The sequence below is a fragment of the Somniosus microcephalus genome, chromosome 12 (assembly GCF_052327205.1).
Source record: "Somniosus microcephalus isolate GS21.2 chromosome 12, FLI_Smic_1.0, whole genome shotgun sequence".
NCBI classification, from domain to species: Eukaryota; Metazoa; Chordata; class Chondrichthyes; order Squaliformes; family Somniosidae; genus Somniosus; species Somniosus microcephalus.
The window spans coordinates 195557892-195565227 of NC_140998.1; the positions used below are offsets into that span (position 1 = coordinate 195557892).

A 7336-nucleotide genomic window follows, 5' to 3' on the forward strand; every position below is an offset into this window, starting at 1 on the left:
ATATTGTTCTGGGCGGATCAAATGAAATGGGACAAATGATCTTCTTCATCCGTTACTATCTTGTGATCCTCACTATATGGTATCAGTCTTCCCTCACCTCATCCAATTTGATGTAGATTCATCCTTCGCATCAATGTATTCAAAATCCTTGTTGGATTTGCTAATCTGCAGAAAGGTGTTTTGATAAAAAGACTGAATTAATAAAAATTTTAAAAGCAACTTTATCTTTATATTAGGCTTAACACGTATTGCAAGATTCTAGTACATAGCCTCCCAATTCTTTGAGTAAAAATTGACCTTCCTCTTACCTGTGTCCTGTGATTATACCTTTTCATCCGAGTGCCCAGATCAGCATGATGGCTGGGACTGAAATGATGTAGCATAGGAGCTCGAAAAATAGTATAATGGTGCTGAACAGTTTCAGGAAGCTTTGTAAAGTCGGGAAACGTCCCTGAATTACTGCATTGTCAGAGCACTACTGTTCAATACATTCTGAAACTAGGAATGATGAGAGTTGGTTGAGGTGATGCCTGACTCACCTCTGTCCATAAATACAATGACAGCAGGCTCTGGGAATCTCCTGGAACTGCTTTAATAGGATAATACCTGAATTAGAGCAGCAGGACTAAATTAATCAGAAGATGAACAAAGTACAAGGGACTGGAATGTAGGCTCATTCTTAGTTGACCTTGGCTCCAGTACAAAGCCATTGGATTAAAATGATAACAGCTACAAGGTCACCCAATACCAACAGGCTCTATTCCTCAAAAACAGGAGCGGGGAATCAATAGACAGAGGTCTAGAAATTGGATAAGGCCCAAAAACAGGTGCGGGCAGCACAATGTGCCCACGCCCGTTCAAAGTAGCGCAGGCAGCACATAAAATTCATGCTGCCTGCTCATTATAATGATTGTAGCGCTGAAATGTGCTGCTGATTGTCTTAGTGCTGATTCAGGGGCCAATATTGGGTGGAGTCTAGTGGCCAATAAAGTTTGTTCAAGGCTCTAATACAGGGGAAGTGCTTTTTTGCACAAACACCTCATTGTCATTGTGGAGAAAACCATGGCCCAATAGCCAAGAAAAAGGGCAAGGAGATTTTCTGATGTGGCACTGGAGGCCTTGATCCTGGAGGTTCTATGACATCCTCAGGTCCTCTACCAACAGGGGGCAGGAGGCCCGCGGACACAAGAAGGCTGTGGGTGGAGACTGCTGAAGCCATCAGTATGATGAGTGTTGGATCCAGTGCCGCAAAATGTTTAGTGACCTCACACGACTGGTCAAGGTGAGTAAATGCATCTTCAAATACCATATCCCACCATCTGTGCCATTAATCGCACACACTGTTCAATGCACCACACCCCCACCAACAATCTCTAGCCAGCACCACTCATACCTCACACACTTACCACTGCTGCAAGACTTACAGCCACATCTCACACCTTGCACAAACTGACAGCTATTCAACCATGGCAGGCACATCACCCAAACATATTGTACCACACTCACTGACACTTCCCTTTCTCTTGCAGGCCAACTTGCCGCACAACCTCCGGGAGCACCAGCAGATGGGCGAAGGGTCATCGGGTGGCAGTTCTGTCAACAAGGGCAAACGGCGATGACGAAGTCCAGCACCGCCTTCAGTGTGCCAGTGCAGCCTTCGGTCGCCTCAGGAAGAGAGTGTTTGAAGACCAGGACCTCAAACCCGGCACCAAGCTCATGGTCTACAGAGCAGCAGTGATACCCGCCCTCCTGTATGCCTCAGAGACATGGACCATTTACAGCAGGCACCTCAAAGCACTGGAGAGGTACCACCAACGCTGCCTCCGCAAGATCCTGCAAATCCATTGGCAGGATAGGCGCACCAACGTCAGTGTTCTCGCTCAGGCCAACATTCCCAGCCTCGAAGCTTTGACCACGCTCAATCAGCTCCGATGGACAAGTCACATCGTCCACATGCCCGATACGAGACTCCCAAAACAAGCGCTCTACTCGGAGCTCTGACACGGCAAGAGGGCCCCAGGTGGGCAGAGGAAATGCTTCAAGGACACCCTCAAAGCTTCCTTGAAAAAGTGCAACGTCCCCACCAACACCTGGGAATCCCTGGCCCAAGACCGCACAAAATGGAGGAGAAGCATCCGGGAAGGCACTGAACACCTAGAGTCTCTTCGCCGGGAGGAAGCGGCAATCAAGCGCAGGCAGCACAAGGAGTGCACGTCAACCCAAGCACCCCAGCCACCCGCCCCTGCAAACACCGTCTGCCCCACCTGTGACAGAGACTGTAGGTCCTGCATTGGACTCATCAGTCACCTGAGAACTCATGTTTAATGTGGAAGCAAGTCATCCTCGGTTCCGCCTAAGAAGTAAGAAGAAGGGTAAGTCAGAATTGAGAACCTCATGGACTTGAAGGAAGTAGAGCTCGCAATAATTGTTGGGGCAGTGACAGAGTCCGTGGTGAGCGCGGAAGTGAAAAACATTGCTGATGATGACGGTATGCTTATACCTAATCCTTCTTCTCACAGCCCACTATCCCTCATCCCACAATCTCTTTTCACTTGCACGCTGCTGATGGTGTATGCATGGATATCTGGATTTCCCTCCTACTTCAACACAACCCGACCCTTGTACATTTCTCCTTTCAGATACCCAAGCACTGTCAGTAGCCCAGCCTGTCTCTGAAGTTCTGGAGGAGGAGAGTGATGGAGGAGAAGAAGACACAGCGGCACTGGAACCGACACTCGCAGACACCAGCTCAGCAAATGGCACTGCCCGTACTTTAGGTGGTAGTATAGAGGCAGGATCTGCACGTGGTGAATCACCAGGCATGAGTGGGCTGCAGCCAAGCCAGGGGGAAAGTGTAGCTCGGGTGCCAGCTCCCCGCAGGATGAGATTATGCACGAGTTCTGCTGCACAGGACTCAGATGATATTCTCGATGGGGTAGCCTTCAGAAGAAGGGTGATGGGCATGCACACAGAAATGCTTGGTGTAATGGCAAGCCTGCCAGAGAGCCTCTGGTAAGTGTCAAGCAGCATGGAGGAGTCCGGCTCCAATATTATGGGTTTTTGCGTTGGGTTTGGAGCCCATGATTTCCAGGGTGGAAATAATAGGCAACTCAATTAGATAACTTGTTGACCCAACCGTGATGCTGGGTGTGATGGGCGAACTCACATTTCCATTGTAGCACAACAGAAGCGACCCAATGTCTCACTGCTGCAGTGGAAGCGCAGACTGCTCTCCTGCAGTCTCAACTTGTTGCCACGCAAGCTCAGACTGATGCCATTGTGGCTGGGTTTACGAGTGTGGAAAAGTGCTTGCAGATTGTCACAGCAGTCCAGCAATCTGTGCTCCAACAGGTGGCTAATAGTGCTGAGGCCCCATCCCGAGGGAGTGGCAGTGGCCCCGTGGAGCAAGAACCTGCTGTCCTCTCGCAAGAAGACAGCATTCGTACTCCCACCACTGCCACCCTGCCAGTGCGCTTGCACCAGCCAGCCCAGACTTCTGCCGCCCATACCAAAGTGGCACAGTCTATAGCCGGGCTTTCTAGTGCCAGAGCTGCTCAAGGTCGTCCTCGAGGCCCATCTGTAGTCTCCCCACTGAAAGTCAGCAGCTTTCCACCAGCTGCTGCAGCCACTGGGGGAGCACTTTGTAGGAGCACTAGAGTAGGAAAAGGCACACTTAAGACAGACACTAAGGGAATGCACAAGGGTGATTAGTTGACTTTGTTCTTTTGATTTGAATTTGATAAATTTATAAATTATGTTTGAAATGTGTGTTTTGTGCTGGCTCTCATTTCAGCTTTGTGCCCAGGAGGACGCTGTGATGTTCTGTGACAGAGGGATGGTAAGATGGGGAAGTGGTGAGCAACGGGGATCTGGGGTTTCACTCACTGCAACCAGAGTCTCTTGAGGTGCTCATGGACAGCCCATCTGGATCGGGGATGTGCTGCCTGCCTGCTCACTTCCTCCTCCTCCTCCTCCTCCTCTCTTATTTATCAGGATAGCATCTTTGTTATCAAGATAGGCTAAAAGAGTTGGGACTCTACACTTTAGGGAAGCGTAGACTTAAGGGGAATTTGATTGAGGTTCAGAAGATAATGAAGGGGTGAAGGGAATGATTGTGTTCCAGCTGATAGTTTGTTTCAATTAAATAGGTTAGGAAGGAGTAGGGGTCACAAATTTAAGTTGTATAAGGCTAGATCTAGGTTAGCTGTCAGGAGGTGGTTCTTTTCCCATAGAATAGTGGACCTCAGGAACAGGCTGCCGTCTCGTGTGGTGGACACGGACTCGCTGAATTCTTTCAAGTGAGAGCTGGACTTGTTTCTGGCTGGGGCAGAGATCACCTCTTACAGAAGGTAGGGACTGCAGGGAATTCAGGACCAGAGTGATCTCCTGGACTAGTTTCGATCACCTAGTTAGGTTGGAAAGGAATTTCCCAGATTTTTCTTTCCCAAATTAGCCTTGGTAATTTATGGTTTTGGGTGGGATGGAGTGTATATATTGTGATACACAAGGCATCGCAATTGTATGGAACAGGCTTGATGGACCCGTGGTGGCATGGGCTGTGCCCTCATGTGGACAAGTTGTGGAGCATGCAGCAGACCACCACGAAATGGGAAACCCGCTCCGGCCTGTACTGGAGGGCTCCTCCTGAGCGGTCAAGGCAGTGGAACTGTTGCTTGAGAACCTCAATGGTCTGCTCGATGAGACTCCTCATGGCAGCATGGCTGTCGTTATATGAGTGTTGGCCATGATTGGTATGGTTGTGGAGGGAACTCATCAGCCAGGAGCAGAGTGGATAGCCCTTGTCCCTAAGCAGCCACCCTCGGGTTTGACGTGGTGGTTCAAAGACTGCTGGCAAAGCGGTCTGGTGCAGGATGAAGGAATCATGGCTGCTGCCACGATACCGGGCATTCACCATCATGATGTGCTGGACATGGTCCCACAAGTGCACATTAAGTGAGTTGTAGCCCTTGCAGTTACGGAGTATCTCAGGATTGGTATGCGGTGCCCGCAAAGCCACAAGTGTGCAGTCGATGCCGCACTGCACCATGAGGAAGCCCGCTAGCCTGGCAAAGCCACATGCACGCTCCTCCTACTTCTCTCTGTTTGGAGAGAAGACAATGAAGTCCCTTCTCCTGGAGTAGACAGCTTTGTGACTTCCTGGTTGCAGCGATGGACAGCAAACTGGGAGATGTTAGCTATGTCTCCTGGTCCAGACTGGCGAAAAAATTTAGGGCCACGGTGACTTCAGGGCCACTGGGAGAGCCGCTGAGCTCTGAGACTGCATGTTCAGCTGCAGGAGGTGGCAGAGTTCTGTGACTGCCTCCTTGGTGAAGCAGAGCCTCCTCATACACTGCTCCTGGCTTAAGCACAGGTAGAAGAAGTGCTCTTGGAAGACCTCCACTCCATCTCCGTCATACTCGAGCACGAGGGGGACTGCAAGTAGAGACCCCATGACTGGGAGCAAGTGGTGTGAGCAGAAGCCTTTAAATGAGTAGCAAGGTCCCTGTCACCTCAACAACATTAAATAACTGTAGAAAGCTCCAAACAGCCGCACAAATTGTGCCAGAGCCAGGACAGATCAAAAAGCAAGTCAGCTGTAAGTTGTTGATGATACCTTTAAATAGCAGACCTGGGAGGTCCTTCCTGCTGCTGAACATATAGTCAGCTGGTTGTGATAGGGAGAGGATGCAAAATGGAGTAGCATGTCAAAAATGGCAGATATTGTGTCAAACCAGCATTCGACACTCATTGGGCTGGATTTTCCAAGCCCCGAGGAGGCAGGCATGGAGGCAGGACGGCCAGTAAAGTAGCAGAAGTGCCAGGAGGCGGGAAGATGTGCTGCTTCAGGTCCCGTCTCCTGGAGGCGGGAAAGGCATTAAATACTTTTAACTGCCTGTTAACAGGCAGAAAAAAGGATTAGTGCCATTTTACCTTCACAGCTGAAGGCTTCCCGACCTCGGAGAACCACGCCGGGTTGGAGGTGACATGGAGGAGGTCTTCGGCGGTCGGAGGTACCTGGAAGTAAGATGTAGAGGTGAGTGATGGGTGCAAGTGTGGAGTGGTAAGTATGTAAGGTGAGTGACAAGTGTAAAAAAATGGTCACTTACCTTGTTTTCTTCCTACAGCCTTCATCCTCATCCTCTCTGGATCGGGAGACCCGACATCCTCCTTGTCGATTTCACAGACTGGCTGTTGGATCCTCCGAACCAATAGCCATGTGAAATCCACAAATTGAAAGGTTTGATGAGTCCTGGACATAAGTACTCATCAAACTAGAGAATGTCAGTGTTTGACAGCTTCACAGAGCTGTCAAACGCTGATATTTTTTCTTTCAAGAAGTCTTGACAGATAGCACGTCTGACGTTGACGTGCTCTGTCAGTGACTTCCTCCCTAATTGGCCTGCTGAGCCAGCAGGATGGGCTTAACAAGGTCAATCAGGGGAAAATACTTCTGGTTGGTCAGACGAGGGTAGAGATGGGACATTGACACAAGCAACAGTCCCGCCTCCAACTTGTCTCCATTGAGAAAATCCAGCCCATTGATGTGACGAATTGTCTCATCTAACTATCTGGGGTATGCGCAGGCAACGGCAGCACTACCGACCTCGCAAACTGGCAGCCACCGCAGGACCCACCGAAAGCAAGGCAGCCACCATTTCTCAGCAAAACCAGCCTGACTAGCCAGTTCTGAAACTTCAGAATTCGCGGTCACGGAGTTCAATAATTGCCACAGCTGGCAGGGGGGTGGGGAGGAATTCTAGTGAGGGATTTTGTTTCAGAGTGTGAACATGCTGCCTCAGCTGGGGGCGGGGCAGGTGGCAGAGTTTTTATAAATGGTTGGGAGTCTGCTATGGCCTCAGTGGGGTGAGAGGATTTTTCTCTCAGCACTGACACTATCAGCTGTGGGGAAGGTGCTATGAATTTTGATACACCTTTGGTCTCAGTGGGGTGAATTGCAATTGTTTCCTCTGTGGTGGTGTTTGGTGGGTTTCAGTCAGATAGGAGCATGTTTGCTTTCTTGCTTCCTGATGGTGGTGAGTCATGTTCGGGTAGTTCCGTGGCTGCTCCCAGCCCTACAATAAACACACCCAGTAATCCGTTCTTCATTTGTGAACATTTCCATGTGCTGACAGGCTAAGTGAACACAAGAGGCCTCACAGCAAAGATTAATTCTGTCTTCACTCGCTGTCTACTTACCAGTAGGACTCACTGAGTAGCAACCAGGAATGGGAACCTTGGATAATTTATAGAAAATAAATTCCAATAAGTTCTGAACTTTTTTATAAAATAAGGAACTTGATAACGACAGTAGTCACTTACCGCCCATGAATACCCA

General features: G+C 49.5%; 1 pseudogene; it reads left to right on the plus strand.

The window, feature by feature from the left end:
- Nucleotides 1-7336, plus strand: part of LOC147109852 (uncharacterized) — a 156759-nt pseudogene that overhangs the window by 99108 nt on the left and 50315 nt on the right.